The 24,266-nt window shown below is 46.5% G+C and overlaps 1 non-coding gene and 1 pseudogene across 1 annotated transcript; one reads left to right on the top strand and one right to left on the bottom strand.

Annotated features, from left to right (window-relative positions):
- LOC101604535 overlaps positions 1–22,824 on the top strand; it is a 60,067-nt pseudogene extending 37,243 nt beyond the window's left edge.
- LOC123461077 lies at positions 14,338–14,444 on the bottom strand. Its single transcript, XR_006637395.1, has one exon. It is a non-coding gene; the product is annotated as a U6 spliceosomal RNA (small nuclear RNA).
- Positions 22,825–24,266: the final 1,442 nt, after the last annotated feature.

Genomic DNA, 24,266 nt, shown 5'->3' with positions numbered 1-24,266 from the left:
TGTTGCTCACTATTCCATTCATGAACCTCTGGGAAATTCACCTCTTGGCTTCATTTCTCACCATAGATGCACTGGGATTACAGAAGCTTCCCCCCACCCCCACCCCTGAGCTTCTGGCTTCTAAATAGGATTTGGGGATCTGAACTCGGGTAGTCAGAGTTGCATGGCAACTGCCTTATCCACTGAGCCATCTCCCTGGCCCTCCTCTGACTTCTTTTTTTTTTTTTTTACAATTTTTTGTTATTTTTGTTTATTTATTTGAGAGAGACAGAGAGGGACAGAAAGAGGCAGATAGGGAGAGGGAGAGAGAATGGGCACTCCAGGGCCTCCAGCCACTGCAAACGAACTCCAGACATGTGCGCCCCTTTGTGCATCTGGCTAACGTGGGTCCTGGGGAGTCGAGCCTTGAACCGGGGTCCTTAGGCTTCACAGGCAAGCGCTTAACCGCTAAGCCATCTCTCCAGCCCTCCTCTGACTTCTTAAAGCCGCAGCAGAAACCGAAAGTTTGCGCAGTGGTATCCTGCATTTGCCAAAGAAAATGCAGCCCATCTGTCCCTGAGCAATATCCTTCCGGAATGAAGGTGAGTTGCAGACATTTAGAACAAGAAAAGCATCGCCAAGCCTCACGAGGCCTCTTCACCAGCAGATCCGCATCAGAAAGGAAGTGGCACAGCCCCAGGTAGGAGGTGGGAGGAGCGTGAATGAATGGAATGGTGAATGTCGCGGCAGGTGACTGGAGTATCAGATCTGGGCTTGGGCTCCAGTGACACAGGAGAAATGGACTCTGGAGGCGGGGGAGCTCGTGCAAAACTCACAAACGGGCCAGCAAAGATCAGTGGAAGCTGTACCACCCACCAGAAAGGTCATGCCATGTCCGGGGAGATGCAGACAAGCAAACAGGAGTTGCAAACATGGGCCAGAAATGAAGAGCCCAGTGAGCAATGGTGACTATAGGTGTTGGTTTGCAACACGGCTCATTCTTTCACGACATTGGCTAGTGCGCTCATGTGAGAACACTCGAGGGTCTGTTTGTTTATCTAACCATGGTTAATAATCAGCCAGTCTCCCTGGTAATCAATGAAGAGAGTTACACAGGGAGAAAATTTTATACATGGGAGACGCGGTGGGTTTGGGGCAAGGCGGCAGCAGTCACATGGTATAGAGTGGACATGTGTGTGGACCCAGCTCAGCTGCCTGGGCTGGACAGGAGGCCAGGGACAAAGGACCAAGGACTATTGATACACTCTGGTTTCCTTTCCTAAAAACAGAAACACAGGAAAGAGCACTTTAAGAAAAACAGAGCAAGAGTAAGGAAAATGTCGCTTGAGATTTCACTTTTAGACTTCCTTTGGTGATGATGGCTGTGAGACTGACCCGTGGGGTAAGTCTGCAGGCGGAGCTCAGGCAGGACTTTGACTAGGTATACAAATATTGGAATTATTAACACATTATAGGCGGTATTTCATATGTGGGTGAGATAAAGGATAAAGAATAGATATCTCTAAATATGGATAAATAAAAGGAAGAAAATACAAATCAGGGCTGAGGAGATGGCTCACAGAGTTAAGGGTCTGCTATACAAGCCTGAGGACCTAAGTTCAGATCTCTAATACCTATGCAAAATACTGTGCATGGGACTGAAAAGATGCCTTAGTGGTTAAGGTGCTTACCCTGCAAAGCCAAAGGACTCAGGTTCAATACCCCAGTACCCACATAAAGCTACATACACAAATTGGTACATGCAGCTGGAGTTCATTTGCAGTGGCTAGAGGCCATAGCACACCTGTTCTCTCTCTCTCTCTCTCTCTCAAAAAAAATTTATAAATAATGGGGCTGGAGAGATGGCTTAGTGGTTAAGCGCTTGGCCTGTGAAGCCTAAGGACCCTGGTTCAAGGCTCGATTCCCCAGGACCCACGTTAGCCAGATGCACAAGGGGATACACATGTCGAGTTCATTTGCAGTGGCTGGAGCTCCTGGTGTGCCCATTCTCAATCTCTCTCTCTCTCTCTCTCTCTCTCTCTCTCTCTCTGCCTCTTTCTCTCTCTGCCTGTCTCTCTCAAATAAATAAATAAACAAAAATTTTTTTTAAATTAATAAATAAAATTTTAAAAATAAAATAAAATACTGGGCATGGAAGTGCTCTGTGTAATCCCAGTGCTGCAGGCTCACATTTTGCATACTTGGTTCCCAGCTTGAGGCACCATTTTGGAGCCTGTGGTACCTTTGAGGCGTGAATCTTGGCTGGTAGGAATAGACCACTAGAGGTGGCCTTTACAGGTTTCCCTGCCCCTGGTTTGAGTGGTGGTCTCCACAGAGAGAGCCCATCTGCCTTGCCCACCACACCATGAGGGACTCAAATCTCTGAAGTCATGAGACACAAGAAATCCCTCTTAAATTGTTTCCATCAAGCACTTGTTCACAGTCAAAGATGGCACCTGGGGAAGAGGCCCCGGTCCCGTAGGAGGAAAGATGGCCAGGCGCACAGGATGAATGGAGATGGCGCACAGGATGAATGGAGGTGGCGCACAGGATGAATGAAGATGGCGCACAGGCTGAATGGAGATGGCGCACAGGATGAATGGAGGTGGCGCACAGGATGAATGAAGATGGCGCACAGGATGAATGAAGATGGTGCACAGGATGAATTGAAGATGGTCCACAGGATGAATGGAGATGGCGCACAGGATGAATGAAGATGGCTCACAGGATGAATGAAGATGGCGCACAGGATGAATGGAGGTGGCGCACAGGATGAATGGAGGTGGCGCACAGGATGAATGAAGATGGCGCACAGGCTGAATGGAGATGGCGCACAGGATGAATGGAGATGGCGCACAGGCTGAATGGAGATGGCGCACAGGATGAATGGAGATGGCGCACAGGCTGAATGGAGATGGCGCACAGGATGAATGGAGGTGGCGCACAGGCTGAATGGAGATGGCGCACAGGATGAATGAAGATGGCGCACAGGCTGAATGGAGATGGCGCACGAGCACAGGCTGAATGGAGATGGCGCACAGGATGAATGGAGATGGCGCACAGGCTGAATGGAGATGGCGCACAGGATGAATGGAGATGGCGCACAGGCTGAATGGAGATGGCGCACAGGATGAATGGAGATGGCGCACAGGCTGAATGGAGATGGCGCACAGGATGAATGGAGGTGGCGCACAGGATGAATGAAGATGGCGCACAGGCTGAATGGAGATGGCGCACAGGATGAATGGAGATGGCGCACAGGCTGAATGGAGATGGCGCACAGGCTGAATGGAGATGGCGCACAGGCTGAATGGAGATGGCGCACAGGATGAATGGAGATGGCGCACAGGATGAATGGAGGTGGCGCACAGGATGAATGAAGGTGGCGCACAGGATGAATGGAGGTGGCGCACAGGATGAATGAAGAAAGCACACAGGATGAAGGCACTTAACTCTCATTGTGTAGCAGAGGCAATGGACATGGGGCTGAAGAGATAGCTTAGTGGTTAAGGTGCTTTCCTGCAAAGCCAAAGGCCCCAGGTTTGGTTCTCCAGGACCCACATAAGCCAGATGCACAAGGTGGCACATGAGTCTGGAGTTCATTTGCAGTGGCTACAGGCCCAGGTGCGCCCATTCCCTCTCTCTCTCTTCCTCTAAATAAATCAATACCGGGCGTGGAGGTGCACTGCGTCATCCCAGCGCTGTTCTTGTGGGCTGAAAGGCACTGGGAGCATGTGAGCTGGCAGGTCGCTCATCTTTCAACAGAGGACTTGCTCTTTGGTGATCTGTGGGAACCAGCACCAGCGGACCTCAGGGAGAACACAGTGAATCCACACACATGCCCTGGCCCCTCAAAACTCCCTGGCATGTGTCTATAAGCCCAGGAAAAATATGGGACCCTGAAGATGAGGTGGGAAAATGGGGATTCAAAATAGAAGTTAAAGTCGGGCGTGGTTGGGCACGCCTTTTAATTCCAGCACTTGGGAGGCAGAGGTAGGCGGATCTCTAAGAGTTCGAGGCCAGCCTGAGACTTACATAGTGAATTCCAGGTCAGTCTGGGTAGTGTGAGACCCTACCTCAAAAAAAACAACCAAAAATAAAAAGTTAAATTGAGCTAGTGAAGAATAAAGAAGGCACATAGTAATAAATGAGTGAACTCCTAGAGGTGAGTTTGCAGGGAGGGTGGAGATTCTAAGAGCAGGGACAGGCAAAGGCAAACACGGTGCCATGTTTGAGGCTCTATGACACACCACTGCCCTTGGTGTCGGGAGGGGAAAGGAGGAAGGGAGGAGAGGGGGAGAAGACAGAAAACATCCAAGCATGATGGCACACGCCTTTTATCACAGCACTCAGGACGCAGAGGTAGGAGGATCGCTGGGGGTTCAAAGCCACCCTGAGCTACAGAGTGAGTTCCAGGTCAGCCCAGGCTAGAGTGAAACCCTACCTCAAACCGTGCTAACACACACACACCACACACACACACACACACACACACACACACACAGGACAGAGGGAAATGAAGTGCCCAGCCCAGTTCTGAGACACAGATAGTGAGTCTGGAGAGGATGTCCCGAGCCCAGTGTGGGCACCAGTTTAACTGAAAGTATTCGATACACACTTTCAAAATATTTTATTTTTATTTATTTATTTATTTGACAGAGAAAGAGGGAGGGAGAGAGAGAATGGATGCACCAGAGCCTCAAGCCACTGCAGACGAACTCCAGACGCGTGCACCCCCTTGTGCATCTGGCTAACGTGGGTCCTGGGGAATCGAACCTGGGTCCTTTGGCTTTGCAAGCAAACAACTTAACTGCTAAGCCATCCCTCCAGCCCTTTTAAAAATATTTTATTTATTTATTTGGCAGAGAAAGAGAATGGGAATACACACTTTTGAAATGACTGAACAGGAGGAATGAGGTATATATGTGTATATATGTAAACACACTTGAAGAAACATATTTGGAATTAAGTTAGAAGCATTTCTTTTTTCTGTCTTATTGAGGGATAATAAACACCTTGTATACATCTATATTTAAGGTATATAGCTTGATGCCTTGACACCTATACATACGTGTGTGTGTGTGTGTGTGTGTGTGCACTGTGAAATCATTACTACAGTCAAGCTAATCAATTATCTATCAATAGTGACCAGAATGGTACATGTCGTAGAACATTATTCTCTTTTTTTGGAAATATTTATTTCTCTATTTGAGACAGAGAAAGAGGGAACATATGAGCATGACAGAGCTTTTGGCCACTGAAGATAAGCTCCTAATGCATGAGCCACTCTGTACATCTGGCTTTACATGGGTACTGGGGGATAAAAGCCTGGGCTAACACAGGCCTGCAGGCTTTGCAAGCAATGCCTTCAACTGCTGAGCCATCTCCCCAGCCCCAGAACCTTAATCTCTTGACATAGAAATGTTGGGAGGTAGGGCCTAGTGGGAAGTTTTTGGATCTTGAGCATATAGCCTTAAGAATATATACCTGGGCTGAAGAGATGGCTTAGCGGTTAAGCACTTGCCTGTGAAGCCTAAGGACCCCGGTTCAAGGCTCGATTCCCCAGGTCCCACGTTAGCCAGATGCACAAGGGGGCACACGCATCTGGAGTTCGTTTGCAGTGGCTGGAGGCCCTGGCACGCCCATTCTCTCTCTCTCTTTCTCTCTCTCTCTGCCTCTTTCTCTCTCTGTCGCTCTCAAATAAATAAACAACAACAACAAAAAAAATTTTTTTAAGAATATATACCTTATGCTGGCCGTGTTGGCGCCCACCTTTAATCCCAGCACTCAGGAGGCAGAGGTAGGGGTATTGATATAAGTTCAAGGCCCTCCTGAGACTATGGAGTGAATTTCAGGTCAGCCTGGACTAGAGTGAGACTCTACCTCAAAAAAACAAACAAACAAAAAATTACTAGGGCTGGAGAGATGGCTTAGTGGTTAAGTGCTTGCCTGTGAAGCCTAAGGACCCCGGTTTGAGGCTCAATTCCCCAGGACCCACGTTAGCCAGATGCACAAGGGGGCGCACGTGTCTGGAGTTTGTTTGCAGTGGCTGGAGGCCCTGGCACACCGATTCTCTCTCTCTATCTGCCTCTTTCTCTCTCTGTCTGTCACTCTCAAATAAATAAATTATATATATATATATATATATATATATATATATATATATATATATATATATATATATATACCTTTAATCCCAGCACTCTGGAGGCAGATGTAGGATAATCACTGTGAGTTTGAGCCCAGCCTGAGACTACACAGTGAATTCCAGGTCAGCCTGGGCTAGAGTGAGACCCTACCTTGACAAACAAAAATCAAAAGAAAGGAACTGAAATAAAATAAAACAATGTCCCTTATGAGACCTATTAAAAACAGAATGTGAGTAGTGACAAGCCAGATCCTCAAGGCCAAGTTCACTGATTGCATTTCCTGAAAGTGACAAGAAGCAAGTATGTCACTCATCAGCGCAGGTCACATTGATGCCATAGCCCTTTCGTGGGGCCTTTTTCACCCGGCACTGTTAAATTTTCTTTTTCATTTTCAGCTCTGCCCAAAACCCTTAGAATGGAAGAACCTGGAGAGCTTAGGCATGGTTCAGATGCCACTGATGATGTGACCAACCAGATGAGTCACAAAGGAGCTGAGAAAGCTTCTCTTTTTGTTTTTCAAGTCTCTCAGGCTGGAGGGATGGCTTAGCAGTTTAAGGCGCTTTTCTGCAAAGCCAAAGCACCCAGGTTTTATTCCCCAGGACCCGCATTAGCCAGATGCACAAGAGGGCACATGTGTCTGGAGTTCATTTGCAGTGGCTGGAGGTCCTGGTGCGTCTATTCTCTCTCTTTCTTCCTCTCCCTCTCCCTTTCCCTCTCTCTCTCTCCCTCTCCCTCTCTCAAATAAAATAAAATAAAATAAAATATTTTTTAAGAAAAGATAGGGCCTCAATGTGTACTTCAGTCTCCTGAGCACTAAGATGACAGGCTACATGTGCTATGATACCAAGCCAGTTTCTCTTAGTTTCTTAAAGTTCTCCATGAAAGGATGTCAGTCAGCTTTCTGTGACTGTACCAAAGTACTTTGGATGATCATCTTTAAAACAAAAGAGGTTGCTGGGCGTGGTGGTGCACACCTTTAATCCCAGCAGTCAGGAGGCAGAGGTAGGAGGATCACCATGAGTTCGAGGCCACCCTGAGACTACATAGTGAATTCCAGATCTGCCTGTGCTAGAGTGAAAAAAAAAAAACAAAAAGAAGAAAAAAAAAGAAAAAGAAAAAGAGGTTTATTTGGTCCACGGTTTTGTTTTTGTTTTTGTTTTTTTCCTGAGGTAGACTTACTCTATCCCAGTCTGACCTGAGATTCACTATGTAGTCTCAGGCTGGACTCAAATTCATGGCGATCCTCCTACCACTGCCTCCGGAGTGCTGGGATTAAATGTGTGCACCACTACACCCAGATCTTTTTTTTTAATGTGAGAAAGTGTGTGAGAGAAAGAATTGGCGCACCAGTGCCTCCAGCCACTGCAATCGAACTCCAGAAGCATGAGCCACCTTGTGTGCCTTGCACACTTGCATCACTGCACATCTGGCTTATGTGGGACCTGGAGACTCAAACCATGACTTCTTAGGCTTTGCAGGCAAGCGCCTTAACCACTAAGCCATCTCTCCAGCCCTTGATTTGTTTTTATAAAACGGTTGAAGGCCAGGCATGGTGGAGCACACTTCTACGCCCAACACTCAGCACTCAGAAGGCAGAGGTAGGAGGATCACCGTGAATTCGAGGCCACCCTGAGACTGCATGGTGAATTTAAGGTCATCCTGGGCTAGAGTGAGTCCCTACCTCAAAAAAAAAGGGGGGGGGGCTGGAGAGATGGCTTAGCGGTTAAGCACTTGCCTGTGAAGCCTAAGGACCCCGGTTCGAGGCTTGACTCCCCAGGACCCACATTAGCCAGATGCACAAGGGGGTGCATGCGTCTGGAGTTCGTTTGCAGTGGCTGGAGGCCCTGGCGTGCCCATTCTCTCTCCCTCTCTCTCTCTGCCTCTTTCTGTCCCTCTCTGTCTCTCTCAAATCAATAAAAATAACAAAATAAAAAATAAAAATAAATAAATAAATAAAAATTTTTTTAAAAGGTGAACACATAGACCCCCTTTCCCTGCCCCAACCCTAGTCTGTGGCAGGGTTATGGGTATTCATTGTGGGCACCAGAGGCCTCAGTCAGTCCCTGCAAGGACAAGGAAACACAGTGTCTCAGGCTGTCCCCACCCACCCTGAGGCTCTCACAATCTTTCCACCCCTTCTTCCATGATGCTCCCGGAGCCCTGGTGGGCAAAATAGAGATCTGATTTAGTGTTGCTTTCTCTGTAGACTCTGGATCTCTGTTCTCAGGAGATTTGAACGACCACCGTGTCTGTCACCATGTCTCTGGAACTGGTTTTTAGGCTAGCCATGACAGCAGCATTCATGTCACCACTTCCCCTGTAGTGACTTCAGGACCCGGGCACACAAGATGGAGATGTCCCATCGCCCGGTAGGCAGTCATCTCTCTCTTCTTGATGTATCGATATACCCTTGTTCTCCCCCAGATTCCCCTCTGTCTGTAAAACAGAACATAGTCTCCAACCGAAAGTAAGAAAACAGTTTGAATAAAAGGACAGAGATAAGCCTAGTCATCAGAAAGATGCATTGATGTGTATACTCATGCTTCTTAGTTAGAGAGCAGTGGAGGTTCTTTCTGGAGCCTATTGGTTTCCTATTATAGGGAATATGGCTTGGTTCTCAGAGCCAGACATAAGTTTGCTCCCACTGAATGAGTCTCATGTCCCGTCCGTGAGCAGTTGGTTACCCACAGCGACTGTGTGCCGCGACTACACAAGTGGATACTTCTTGCTCCACTGGTTGATTTTGTAACTGGCAGGATCTCCTGCTTAATCAGTCATTTTGGCTCATAGTTTTGAAGGTTTCTATACATAGTTAGTTGACTCCATTGTCTTGAACCTGTCACATGACAAGTATATGTAATAGAGGAAGCCACTCCTGTTCTGGTGATCAGCAAGTGAAAGAGAGGGCTGGAGAGATTGATTAATGGTTAAGGCACCTGCCCATGGAGTCTGAGGACCCAGGTTCAATTCCCCAGTACCATGTAAGCCAGATGCACAAGGTGGCACATGTGTTTGGAGTTCGTTTGTAATGGTAAAAGCCCCTGGAGTGCCTGTACTTTCTCTCTCTCTCTCTCTCTCTTGTCTTTCTCCCTCATAAATGAATATTACAAAATGAAAGTTTGACCTCACCTAGCTTTAATAATCTCTATTTATGTGTAGTGCATTTCTGCAAGCAAGTACCATTAACTACTGAGCCACCACCCCAGGCCAGTGAATGCATTGCCCCTTGGTGCATGTATACCATGTCTTAGAATTATCTGACAGGTCACAACATGCCTTGTGTCCTTGGTTGGAAATAGAAAACTGCAAACAACCGCCCCCCTCCAGAAGAGAACAGCCTGTCAACGTTTAACTTAGAGAGCTTTTTATTTCTATTTTGGTATCCTTAACGTCTTAGACAAACATCCCATCTAACCGACCCTGGGAAATGTAGGTTGTGGAGTTCTCTGACCAATTAAACTCCCTCATTCTTTCCCAAGGCTCTTTCCTAAAATTCTGAAATCCTCTTATCAGCTCTCATAAAAAAATTAAAAAAAAAAAAACAACAACAGTAGGAAACAGGCATTTTCTAAGCCCGTAATCCTGTGGCTACCTAGCCTCCCTCCCTGGGTCTGTCCAGGCTTCCTGTTTCTCTAAACTCAATCTCCACCCATGGTTTGAAAGTCAACCATCACCTCTATATTGTCACCAAGAATTTTCTCAGCCTGCCGTTCTAATTAGGAGATGGGGGTAGAGGCAGAGCATGCGACTCTCAATGTGGAGATCTGTGTGGACCTGAACCAGAGGCTGAGTGATGTCCTATATGCCCACCTGCATCCAAACCAGGGTCCCACCAGCACTCTTGCACACTCAGCTCATCAACCACAGTGGCCAGATGTGCTTTTGGTGAGTCCCCCAAATGCTGATCCCCCACCACCACCAACAGAGGTTCAAGTAACACCGCAGAGAAACTCTGGAGCCATCCGTAAACTCTAACAGCCTGAGTGGGGGGACTTTGCTGAAGGGCACATGCTTGTCTTGCGAATGACACCCGCTGGCCAAAAACAAATAAATAGATAAATAAGTTTAAAATATCCCAAAGCCAGGGATGAGCCAGAGTTCCCACAAGCCACAGCGTGACCACTTATTCCAGCACATCCCAGGAGTATTGATGTCGCTTTGATGGCATTGGACGGCGTCCTCTATGACTATTTCTACAATCCTGCCTCTGCTTCCAAGTGTTCTCTTGGAAAAACTGATCAAATATTGATGAGCTGAAAATGAGCTACCTTAAATGCAGCTAAATGCCAGCATTCCCGGGTTTAATTGGAACAGTCCCCTGGGCTGGTGATGTGCCATTTAAAATGCCACAGCTAGTCTGCTAAGGTTGGTCCCACAGGTAGTGGCTGAGCGGTGGCTGTCAGGCCTCTGCTGAGCTGGAAGGACTCAGGTTGCCTCCAACCTCGTGATGCTGCCAGTCTAACGGGGAAGACATGGTGAGGACCACCGTGAAGTGTGCTATAAATAGCAGGAGGATTAAAGCTAATCTGGTTGGGGGGCGGGTGCCAGCTGCCACTGCTGATGTTGTTTCTGCTACTGCAACCAACCGGAGACCGAAAGAGAAGCAAAGAAAATGTGCCTGAAAATAATAGTAATAATCACATGGTGGCCACATACAATAATGATCAAGGTTGTTTGGTTGTTTTTTGTTGGTTTTCCCCCACACCCCCAGTTCCAAAGAACCATCCATTCATTTTTATTTTGTGAAATCGAAGCAGTAATAGCTGGGTATACAAAGAACTTCCTGTAGATTAGCATGAAGCTGGAAAGAGTTGATAGACTTCAGCAGCGATGGGGCCTATTAATCGGAGCCAGTCATTCATTAACCCTCAGGAAGCTTGCGTTGCCAAAGTCATTATTATTATTACACGCTAAACACCAAGCCCCAAATGGGCGCATGGCTGCTTTTCTCTCCAGGATGCTCTGACTGTGAGTCAGCCAGGGACCTTGAATCATTTCCTAAATTACCTTCTGGTTCATGGGGAGTTTTGCTTTGGACAATGCATTGGCTGCTGAGGGGACCTGACAATGAGTTCCTTCAAGAGGTCACCGTCACTCTTGCCTTGGCTAAGAGGTCCCAAGGGGCTGCGGCAGGTTAGTACTTATCCCAGTTTACCCTTTTCTACTTTACCCTTTTCTACCCTGAAGAAGTGCAGGTCAAACATCCCTAATCAGAAAATCCAAAACCCTCAAAAATTCAGATTTTTCTTGATTGCTAGCTTTAGGTCAAACATAAAAGTATTGAAAGTACTACATGAAACTCCCCTTTTAGGCTATGTACATAAGTTATATGTGAAAAACACATTAACTATGTAGTTAGGCCTGAGTCCCATTCCCAATTATTTTATCAGGTACATTCAAGTATCCCAAAATATGGAGAAATCCAAACTCTGAGACACTTCCAGATCTGAGCACTTAGATTAGGTACTCAACACAAACAGCATCGTAGCTGGATGCATGGCTATCTGATTAAGAACTACATTTCCCAGACTCCTTTGCAGGAGGTTACTAGGTTAGCAGAAGTGATAAAGGCACCATTTGATCTTGCCACGGAAGAGCTAATGGCATGATTACTCCTTACCTCTGCTCCCTTGCCATCCTGCTGAGGAGAGACGGCCAGACCTGGAACCATCTCCTCAGATCAAGATTGAATTCCTGTCGGGTCCCAGGACTCGGGTTTGACACCGAGGATGTAAAAACAGATGGCATGTGACCCTGTGCCTCAAAGAATCTGCCTTTAGTCAGGGGTGGGCATTTAAGGTGGATGATTCCAGAATACTGAGTGTGGCAAATAAAGGGGTCCGGAAGGACGTCACCACAGCTGTCACCTTACCTCCCATGGCTATCTGAGGGGTCAAACCTCACCCAGCTAGCATGGGAAGAGGAAAGAAAATACATGAATACCTACTAAGACCTATGCTGTTTGGTAATATGTGTTATCTAATCCCTATTACAAAATTAAGGGGGCTGTGATATGACTCCCGTGGCAGCTACCTTCTCCTTGCTGGGACAAAGACCAGACGTGAGGCAGCATGGAGGGAAAGGACTTACTGCAGGCTGAAGGGGAAGCTGCATCATGGCAGAGGAAGCTGGCTCACTGCACCACACATCCACAGCCAAGAAGAGCAAGGACAAGCCGGTTCTGAACACCCAGTAGGGCTGGGCTCCTCAAGCCTCAGGCTCCCCTCACAAACACAAGGCTCACTCAAGGGCTCCATCACAAATACCCAGGTGAAACAGACCCCTATTTTCATCTACCAAGCTTCAGGAGAGGCAGACCGTAGCTTTGGATGCCATCACCAGCCCCAGCCCTAGGCAATGCCAGCAGCACATACTAACCAGCTTTTCAATTTGTGTTTCCGGCGGAATTGCCATCTTTGTCGAACAGAACTCATCCTAATGTTAGCTATTTTCATTTTCCTTCTTTCTTAGAACAGATGTGACTCAAAAAAAAAAAAATATTTTTTTTCCTAGCATTGCACAGGTTCCTAGACTCTCTGACCAAAAGTGGAACTGCTTGCCAGTTTCGATCCTGGGGCCTGATGTGTAGACAGACCGGGGGGCACCTTCATGAGCTGTCTTCAGAGCTCTGATGGTCCAGCTCCCCCCTAGGTGCTCATCACCTGCTTCCTGGGGTCGGTAAGTCCTTCTCCAGGAAAGACTATGCCTCTTTCAGAAAGGAGTGAGTTTATGGTACCACTCCACCTGGGAGAGATGGCACATGGATAAATGCAATAGATGGAAACCACTGGGAGATGGTTCTGATTCTAAAAGGGGAAAGGGAGGAGATGAGAAGGGTGGGCAGAGGCTGCCTGCCTGGCATTTCATATATATATATATAATCTTATTTTAATTTTTCTCAATTTTTAAAAACATTTTCCATGATTATAAAAAATATCCCATGGTAATACCCTCCCTCCCCCCCCCCCTTTTTCCCTTTGAAATTCCATTCTCCATCATATCCCCTCCCCATCTCAATAAGTCTCTCTCTTATTTTGATGTGATCTTTCCCTCCTCTTATGATGGTCTTATGTAGGTAGTGTCAGGCACTATGAGGTCATGGATATCGAGGTCATTTTATGTCTGGAGGGAGCACGTTGTAAGGAGTCCTACCCTTCCTTTGGCTCTTACATTCTTTCCGCCACCTCTTCCGCATTAGACCCTGAGCCTTGGAAGGTGTGATCAAGATGTTACTCAATACTCCAGTCACTTCTTTCCAGCACCATGATACCTTCTGAGTCATCCCAAGGTCACTGCCATCTGAAAAGAGAAGATTCTCTACCCAAAGTGAGAGTAGCATTATTATAAGGGTATGAATATTAAGAGAAGTGCTTACTGGGAAGTTTGATAAGCATAGTATATACATTTTTCCAGGCATCAGCAGATGTTACACCCATAGGGCTCATGACTACTCCTGTTTTAAGTTTTCAGTATCAGGGATGTGTTTCCCCCCTCCCCCATGGAGCAGGCCTCCAGTCCAGTTGGAGGGCAGTTGGTTTCCACCATGACAGACGTGCCACTATTGCACCCGTTGGCTCATTTGGCCTGGCTGGCCAATTATAAGGCTTTCAGTGTCCACTGTTGAGTATCTTCACTGGTGGTGTATCTTTCTCCCATTGAACTGCATGTAGAATGGCTTCTTCCAGCTTTCTGTCAGCTGGTCTACATGGAGGAGGTTATCAGCTCAGTTCCAGTAGGATTTCTCAGTGGCCTTGCAGCTCAAGTATGTGGAGTCTTCAGCAGTAGGGTCTTACCATCTATTCCTGGTGGGAAACCAAGGGCCTTGGCAATGGCCTATAATGTTTTAGGGACATCAGGAACCTCCCTGGCCAACAAATCACTGGAAGGTATCCCATCCCTGGCACTGAAAATTTTCTGGCAATGATCTATGGCTCCTGAGTGTTCCATTAAAAAATACGGAACGGGGCTGGAGAGATGGCTTAGTGGTTAAGCACTTGCCTGTGAAGCCTAAGGACCCCGGTTCGAGGCTCGACTCCCCAGGTCCCACGTTAGCCAGATGCACAAGGGGGCGCACGTGTCTGGAGTTCGATTGCAGCAGCTGGAGGCCCTGGCGCACCCATTCTCTCTCCCTCTCTCTATCTTCCTCTTTCTCGCTCTGTCTGTTGCTCTCAAGTAAATAAATAAAAATAACCAAAAAGAACATATTTAAAAAAATATGGAATGCCTCACAAATTTGCGTATCATCCTTGTGCTGGGGCCATGCTAATCTTCTCTGTATCATTCCAATTTTAGTGTATGTGCTGCCGAAGCAAGCACCTGCCTGGCATTTCTTGATGGGGGATCTGGGGAACAGCCCAGGACAGCCCCCTTCTCTGCGTCATCGAGGGGATCCAGAGTTTGAGACCAATCCTAGCTCCATGGATAGCACTGTGCCTGAAAGCCATTGTTTGTTTAAAAAAAAAAAAAAATCAATGCTGAGGCAGGATAACTTCCAGCCAGCTGTTGGCCAGTGAGGCTCCTAACGCCCCCAAAACATCACAGGCAATTGCCAAGGCTCTTGGTTGCCCACCAGAACTAGCTGGTGAGACCCTATTGCTGAACATACCACATGCTTGGACTGCAGGTCACTGAGAACTCACACCACGGCTGAGCTGGAAGTCTCCTCCCTGTTGATCCGCTGTCATATGCACTGAATGGTGAAAGGAAAAAATGAGAGCTGGGGGAATGGCTCAGTGGGTGAGTGTGTCCTGCACAACCATGAAGACCTGAGTTCAATCCCTAGCAACCACATTAATTAATTGGCATAGCTATGTATGTCTGTAACCTCAATCCTGAAGGGGTCAGAGACAGGAGGATCACTGGGACTTACCATCTCACCAAAAACAATGCAAACTCCTGGCTCATTGAGAGAGCCTGGGTCAAAAAAAATATGGCAGAAGTGGAGCGACAGCTTAGTGCTTAAGGTGCTTGCCTACAAAGCCTACAGACCCATGTTAGACTCTCTAGATCCCATGTAAGCCAGATGCACAAAGGGGAGGCAAGCACAAGGTCACACATACCCACTAGGTGGCACAAGGGTCTAACGTTTGATCACACTGGCTAAGGCCCTATCACACCAATTCTCCCTCTCTCTCTCTCTCTCTCTGTCTCCCTCTCTCTAAAAGAAAAAAAGAAAAATTAAAAATATGGTAGAAGATCAATAGAAGAAAACAGTTGATGACCTCTTCCAGCCTCCACACCTGTGAGCATGGGCACCCACATTTGCACACACACACGTGTATACAACACACACATGCACACACACACACACACACACACACACACATTATACATATGCAGCAAAAAAATGAAAGAAAAAGAAAGAAAAGAAGGAAAGAGAGAAAAAGGGAGGGAAGAAGGGAAGGAGGGAAGAAGGAAGGCAGGGAGGGAGGGAGGGAGGGAGGGAAGGAAGAAGATCCTCCATTAACATAGCCACCATTGTAGTGAGCAAGAAGGTGCCACCTAATTACCCCCTTGGAGGCCACAGTGCTTGCCTGGTCTCCCTGAAGTAGGGGACTGGAGAGGGTACCAGAGCTAAGAACTGATGCCAGAGCCAGCAGCCAGCAGCAAAGAAGAGCGCACGAGGGAGGGCGTCTCACAGGCGGTGGGTGGAGACACAGAGAGGGGAAGTTCAGAGCTGGACATTCCAGACAGAGGAATCATGGAAACCAGTGCATCTCAGGTTTCTTCCAGTCAAAATCTACAGTAATGAAGATACATCATGCTCACGCATGGAAACAGTGATTCCCATAACTATATTTTTGGTTTTTTTTTTCCATTGCATTCTACTCTACTCCTTTTGTAAAAAATTATTTTATTGATTTGCAAGCAGAGATGATGAGAGAGTGAAAGAATGGGGTGGGAGGGGCAATGTGATGCCAGGGATCTCTTGCCACCACAAATGAACTCCAGACGCATGCCCCACTTTGTGCATTTGCCTTTACACGGGTACTGGAGAATCGAACCTGGGCCATCAAGTACTTTTCATCGCTGAGCCACTTCCCCATCCCTCTATTCCTTTTTTATTCTGCTCCGTGTCATTCCATTCACGTTTTCAAAAGCAGATTTCAAAACCTGATTTCATCACCCATTAGTGGATTGCAGTGTGCACTTTACTGGTCAGGAAAAGAGACAAGATGAGGTACACTGTACCCTTGAAACCGCAGGTAAGGCAGTGGGCTAGAAATAGCAGTGTTAGGCTCTTCATCGCTGCCACAAATACCTGGGAGAAATGGTTTAAAGGGAGAGCGATGTATTTTGGCTCATGGTTTCAGGGACTTCTGCCCACGGTCACTAGCTTGATCATTTCTGAGTCTCTGATAAGGTGGAACGATCTGGCAGAAGGCTATGGTGAGACATCATAATTCACCTAACAGTCAGGAAGCAGAAAGAAACAAATAGGAAGAGGCTGGGGCAAAGATGTACCCCTCAAAAGCACACCTCCAGCGACCTACTTCCTCCAGCAAGGCCCCGCCTCCTAAAGTTTCAACCACCTTCCAAATTAGCACCAATAGCCCAGTACCAAGACTTCAGCACATTAGCCTCAGAGGTCATTTCATTGCATGTCATTTTCAAACCATAACAATGGTTCACAGTTATTGAAAAATTCTTCAGTGCTAATCATCAATTCAAGAGCTTAGGTACAAAATTACGTTTATTCATCAAATAAACCCTGATGGACAGGAACTGTTATACTTACTTTAAGAGTATAGAGCCATTTAATCCCAGCACTTGGGAGGCAGAGGTAGGAGGATCGCTGTGAGTTCAAGGCAACCCTGAGACTACAGAGTGAATTCCAGGTCAGCCTGGGCTAGAGCAAAACTCTACCTCAAAAAAACAAACAAACAAAAAAGAGTATATTGCCAGGCATGGTGGCATATGCCTTTAATCCCAGCACTTGGGAGGCAGAGGTAGGAGGATTACTACATAGTGAATTTCAAGTCAGCCTGAGCTGGAGTGAGACCCTACCTCAAAAAACAAACAAACAAAAAAGAAGAGTAGAAATCTTCTGGGCTTTAAAGAAGTTAAGTTCTTTGGCCATGGGCTCTGAGACTGTAGAACTTTAATTCAGATGCCCTCGTTCCTGAGCATACAATACACCCAATGTAGTTATGTAAGGAACACAGGGAAGTAAAATAGATTCAGGTGTATGCACCCATTTGTGCATCTGGCTTTAACATGGGTGCTGAGGAATGAAACCCAGGTCCTTAGGCTTTGCAAGCAAATGCCTTAACTGCGGATCCATCTCTCCAGCCCCTGTGAGCAGTTTTTAATGCAGCAATATGAGCCCAAGTATCTAAGGACACTAAAAGGGGCTCAGATTTGTGTGACACTGGGCAGAAATAACATTTGGGCCAAGAATAGAAAATAGAAAATAAAATACTTTTTGCTTAAAGTATTCAACATTACAAACATAATGACTTTAACTTATAAAAGTGTCGCATTTTCTTGGCTGGATAGATGACTCAGCAGTTAAAGGTACTTACTTTCAAAGCCTGATATCCCAAGTTCAAGTCCCCAGTACCCTCATAAAGCCAGATACATAAAGTCTTCCTTGTGTCTGCAGCTCAGTCACAGTGGCAAGAGGCCCAGGCACACGCATGCTTTCCCTCTCTCTCTTCCTGAACCCCCTCTCTGTCTCCAACCGCCTATATCAAATAAATAAAATAAAATAAATGTGGTTCAGGGCTAGAGAGATGGCTCAGCAGTTAAGGTGCTTGCCTGCAAAGCCTAACAACCCAGGTTCTATTCCCTAGTACACACATAAAGTCATATGTACAAAGTGGTGTGTGTTTGCAAAGGCTAGAGGCACTGGTGTGCCCACACTCACTCTCTTTCTCTTCCCCACTCCTTGCAAATAAATAAATAGAATATTTTAAATTTAAAAAAATAGCCAGGTGGGCTGGAGAGATGGCTTAGCGGTTAAGCACTTGCCTGTGAAGCCTAAGGACCCCGGTTCGAGGCTCGGTTCCCCAGATCCCACGTTAGCCAGATGCACAAGGGGGTGCACACGTCTGGAGTTCATTTGCAGTGGCTGGAAGCCCTGGCGCACCCATTCTCTCTCTCTCTCTCTCTATCTGTCTTTCTCTCTGTGTCTGTCGCTCTCAAATAAATAAATAAATAAATTTTAAAAAAATAGCCAGGTGTGGTGGCACATGCCTTTAATCTCAGCACTCAGGAGGCAGAAGTAGGAGAATCACCATTAGTTTGAGGCCAACCTGAGACTACAGAGTGAGTCTCAGGTCAGCCTGGGCTAGAGTGAGACCCTACCTCAAAAAAAAAAAAAAAAAAGAGAATTTTTTTTTTTTAATTAAGTAGTCCAACTTGGGAGACAGAGGTAGAAGGATTGCCATGAATTCAAAGCTACCCTGAGACTACAGAGTGAATTCCAGGTCTGCTTAGGCTAGAGTGAGACCCTACCTTGACAAACCAAAAAAAAAAAAAATTAAATAGTTCAGGAGCAGAAAAGATGGCTCAGTAGATAAGGTGCACTTGCCTGCAAAGCCTAACAACCCTAGATTGATTCCTAATTACCCATGTTAAAGCCAGATGCACAAGGTAGCACATGTGTATGGAGTTCGTTTGCAGTGGCTAGAAGTTTGGCATACCCAATCATATCCTGTCTTTCTCTCTTCTCTCTTCCCTCTTCTCTCTCTCTCTCTCTCTCCTTGCAAGTAAACTAATTTTTTTTTAAAAAGAATAAACTGGAAAGGTGGAGGGAGGGCTAATAAAAATCTAAGAGGTTGCAAATAAATCGCATGGAATCCTCCAGTTTCGGACAATGGAACACTCAGGAGCCATAGATTGTTGTTAGAAAATTTTCAGTGCCAGGGATGGGATACCTCCAGTGAGTTGTTGGCCAGGGAGGTCCCTGATGCCCCCAAAACATTATAGCCACTGCCAAGGCCCTTGGTTTCCCACCAGGAATAGATGGTAAGACCTTATTGCTGAAGACTCCACATACTTAGGCTGCAAGGCCACTGACAAATCCTGCTGGAACTGAGCTGATAACCTCCTCCATGTAGACCAGCTGACAGAAAGCTGGAAGAAGCCATTCTACATGCAGCTCAATGGGAGAAAGATACACCACCAGTGAAGATACTCAACAGTGGACACTGAAAGCCTTATAATTGGCCAGCCAGGCCAAATGAGCCAACAGGTGCAATAGTGGCACATCTGTCATGGTGGAAACCAACTGCCCTCCAATTGGACTGGAGGCCCGCTCCATGGGGGGAAACACATCCCTGATACTAAAAACTTAAAACAGGGGTAATCATGAGCCCTAGGGGTGTAACATCTGCTGATGTCTGGAAAAATGTATATACTATGCTTATCAAACTGCCCAGTAAGCACTTCTCTTAATATTCATACCCTTATATTAATACTAGTCTCACTTTGGGTAGAGAATCTTCTCTTTTCAGATGGCAGTGACCTTGGGACAACTCAGAAGGTATCATAGTCCTGGAAAGAAATGACTGGAGTACTGAGTAACATCTCGATCACACCTTCCAAGGCTCAGGGTCTAATGCGGAAGAGGTGGCGGAAAGAATGTAAGAGCCAAAGGAAGGGTAGGACTCCTTACAACGTGCTCCCTCCAGACATAAAATGACCTCGATATCCATGACCTCATAGTGCCTGACACTACCTACACAAGACCATCATAAGAGGAGGAAAAGACCATGACATCAAAATAAAAGAGAGACTGATTGAGATGGGGAGGGGATATGATGGAGAATGGAATTTCAAAGGGGAAAGTTGCAGGGGAGGGCAGGTATTACCATGGGATACTTTTATATCATGGAAAATGTTAATAAAAATTGAGAAAAAAAAAAAAGAATAAACTGGGCTGGAGAGGTGGCTTAGCAGTTAAGCACTTGCCTATGAAGCCTAAGGATCCTGGTTTGAGGCTCGATTCCCCAGGACCCACGTCAGCCAGATGCACAAGGGGACACACACGTCTGGAGTTCTTTTGCAGTGGCTGGAAGCCCTGGCGCGCCCATTCTCTCTCTCTCTCTCTCTCTCAGCCTCATTCTCTGTTGCTCTCAAACAAATAAATAAAACAAAAAAAAATTGAAAAAAAGAATAAACTATTTTGTTATCTTATGACAAGGAAAAGATTCTTCTGTTAGGATCATGTGGAAATTTGCTATGGTGGTTTCAATGTATGGCCCATAGAGTCAGGTGTTCTATTAGGATTGCATTTGTGGCTGGGCCTGTTGGCACACATCTTTAATCCCAGCACTCAGGAGGCAGAAGAGGAGGCAGAATTCCAGGTCAACCTGGGCTAGAGTGGGATCCTACCTCGAAAAGCCAAAAAATAAAAAATTCTAGCAGGCAGACTCCTGCTACAGTGGACATGTCACTAGGATGGGATCTGATTCCCACCCAAAGGTCCACAGAGAGGTTGGAGCTCTGGCGAGGTCCCTGTTGCTACTTTTTGGTGTTTGCTGACTGGCAGTGGTTTCTCTCTGCTGGGATCTATGAGTGGGAGCAGCTTCTTCCACCATTGATGGAACCTCCCCTGCATCTGTAAGCTTGAAATAAATCCCTTCCTCCTATTAAACTGTGCTTGGTTGGATGTTTGTCCCACCATCGTAAAACTGTCCACAACACTTACGTTGTGGTGTTTTCCTTGATTGATGTTTGCACATAACACAGCATTGTGGTGCTGCAATGCAAAGTTACAATTACAGATTTTTTTTTTTTATTTGAGAGAGAGAGAAAGAGGCAGAGAGAGGGAGAGAGAGAAAATGGTCGTGCCAGGGCCTCCAGCCACTGCAAAGGAACTCCAGATGCATGCACCCCCTTGTGCATCTGGCTTATGTGGGTCCCAGAGAGTCAAACAGGGATCCTTTGGCTTTGCAGGCAAACGCCTTAACTGCTAAGCCATCTCTCCAGCCCCAAGTATAGATTTTAAATGGTATTATTTAACAATAATACTCTTTCAACAACTTTAAAAAAATCTTATATTTCCATCTAAAGAAAATTGTTATGTCTTTAAATTCACTGACTTCTCTACCACTTCATTCAGCTATTAAACCTGTAAATGAATTTTTTTATTCCAGGTATCTTAACTTTAATTTCCAAATTTTCCATTATGTTTCTTTTACTTTAATTTTTTTGAGGGTGTTTGCTTTTACCCTGTGGGCACAGTTATAAGCACTAAAATATTTGACAATTCCAACATCTCAGCCATCTCCAGATTAATATCACTCATTGGCTTTTCCTTTGAAAAAGTGGTCCCATTAGGGGCTGGGGAGATGGCTCAGTGGGTGCTTCCTACAAAAGTGTGACAACCTGAGTTTTGATCTCCAGGGCCCACACAAAGCCAGATACAATAGTGAGCACCTATTGTCCCAGCCCTCTGTGATAAGATAGGACGCAGACCAGGAGACTCCCCAGAAGTTCAAGGACCAGCCTGCCTGGTGTATTCAGTGGTGAACAATTAAAACAAAGACATGCCTCAAACAAGATGGAAGATTGGAAGGTGTAGAATTCTACACACATGTCATGGCACATGTGTATCCACCCACATTCTCACACACATGAACACACAAACACATGCACTCACACACGATTTTAAAAAAATGAAACGGGGGGCTGGAGTGGCTAAGGTGCTTGCCTGCGAAGCCTAAGAACTCACGTTTGAATCTCCAGGTACCGTGTAGCCAGTTGCACGGTGACGCAAGCACATAATGCCACACGTGCACACGAGGAGTACGGTTAAGGCGCTTGCCTGCAAAGCCAAAGGACCTTGGTCCAATTCCCCAGGACCCACATAAGCCAGATACAGAAGGTGGAGCATGTGTCTGGAGTTCATTTGCAGTGGCTGGAGGCCCTGGCATGCCCATTCTCCCTCTCTCTGCCTCTCTCTCTCAAATTAATAAATAAAAATAAAATATTAAAATATATATATTTATCTTAAAAAGGAATGGGTTTGTAGCTTCTCTTTGGCTGTGACTATTCAGGAGACTCAAAACTCATCAAAGTGCTAAGAGGAGGTGACAGTTAAGTGCCCAGCACTAAATGAGGTGGCATTTCTACCTGACACTCTAAGGCTCAGGGAACACTGCAGAAGAGTTGGCAGAAAGAATGTCAGAGCCAGAGGACGGGGAGGAGTGCTGTGGAGCGCTGTCTTCCACACGCACGACCTCGCGGTGGCTCTCATTACCTGCCCAGTACTGGACCCATCAATATGTCATCATGGATGACGGAGTGAGACCAAAAAAAAAGCATCAAAATAGAAGAGGGAGAGCATCTGTTTGGAGCCAGCCACTGAGCAGAGATGCTGTGTCTGAAGGTCTTCTCCTCCCATCGGACATCACTCCCACAATTCTGTAGAACTCCCCCACAGTGGATCAAGAGTGGAGAATCAGGAGAGAAGAAAGCAGGGGAAAGAAATTAAAGCAGACCTGAGGAGTGAGGCGACAGACATGATGACCTCAAGTCCTGCTACCAGGACTTCTTCTCCTGTGATCAGACAGGCCATCAGAACGCAGTCCCTGACACCCAAGGGGACTCGGGGCTGTGAGTGCGGAAGCTGGCTGGGGACATGGCTGAGCTGGCACCCCAGGGGGCAGGACAGGCAGAAGGAAGCGCCCCAGACAAGGAGGCCAGCAGCCAGCCTGAGAGCGGTGATGTGACCACCTCGTCCTGAGTCTGACATTGGGCTCAGAAGCTGAAAGAGACACCTGCTGTCCACTCCCAGAGCCCAGAGCCCTGGCACTGGCCTGGCAGCCTCTTCTGCAAGCCCATACCCCAGGCCAGCCAGGCCCAACTAAGAGACCTCACCGAAGCCTCCATGGCCTCTACAGGAAAGCCCTCTGTCCATAACCCTCGGGCTCCATCTTCCCCCCCACCTTCTCACCTTGTCCAGGTACACTCAGAAGTCACGGTCACTTTAGGATGTTACTTGTTCGGGCAGGTGAGGCTTGAGCCAGGCCCTGCCCACCAGCTGAGCAGCCTCCACCTGGACAGGAACCCCGCCCCAGTACCGCCAACCCCTGTTCCAACCCCTGGCCTTCTGGGTCAAAATCTTCTTAGTCCTTTTTAAGCATGCACCACCTAGTGCCTCTGGCTTACATAGGTATGGGAGAATTGAACCTAGGTCCTTAGGCTTTGCAGGCAAGCACCTTAACCGCTAAGACATCTCACCAGTGACCCCTCTCCCGCTTTATTTTTATTTTTTTATTTTTTGAGGTAGGGTATCACTCTAGCTCAGGCAGACCTAGAATTCACTGTGTAGTCTCAGGGTGGCCTTGAACTCATGGCGATCCTATCTCTGCCTCCCGAGTGCTGGGATTAAAGATGTGCACCACCATGCCTGGCTTCACCAGCCCCTTTAAATATATATTTACTTATTTATTTATATTTGAGAGAGACAGAGAAAGGAAAAAAATACTCGTTTTGTTTTTTTTAAAGCCATTTTAAGCTCAACTCTAACCATCTATCCAGCTGTACAATTCCCTCATGCGGCTTCACAGATCCATTTTAGGGAAAGGATTTTGGCTCAAACCTGACTATTTCTTTGCCCTTTCTACCAAGATAAATAATGCAAAAGCCCCAGCAAATAAATGCTGATTATCTGTGGGGAAAAAAAATAGAAGAGAGACTAGCTGGAAAGAAAAGAAGGGATTCAGTGGAAGAGGTATAAGAGAGGGCATAAGAAAGGTATATTGTGTACATGTGTGAGATTTGTCAAAAAAAGAAAAGTTAAAAAGGAGGGCTGGAGAAATGGCTTAGTGGTTAAGGTATTTGCCTATGAAGCCTAAGGACCCAGGTTCCATTCCACGGTACCCACGTAAGCCAGATGCATAAGGCAGAGCACACATTCTGGAGTTCGTTTGCAAGGCTAGAAGCCTTGGTGCACCCATTCTCTCTTCTCTTCTCTCCTCTCCTCTCCTCTCCTCTCCTCTCCTCTTCTCTCTCTCTCTCTCTCTCTCTTTCTCCTCTCTGCCTATTTTCCTATCTCTCTCTAGTAAATAAAATTAAATTAAACTAAAAGTTAAAAAGAATATTGGGTTGTTATAAATTGGTCAGCCCCTTTTCTCTCCTTCTCCACGTGTGCCCACTTGTTACCTTTGCACGCACTCCCCCGTG

The sequence above is a fragment of the Jaculus jaculus genome, chromosome 5 (genome assembly GCF_020740685.1).
Source record: "Jaculus jaculus isolate mJacJac1 chromosome 5, mJacJac1.mat.Y.cur, whole genome shotgun sequence".
Lineage (NCBI taxonomy): Eukaryota > Metazoa > Chordata > Mammalia > Rodentia > Dipodidae > Jaculus > Jaculus jaculus.
This window is presented reverse-complemented; position numbering and strand designations above follow the sequence as displayed.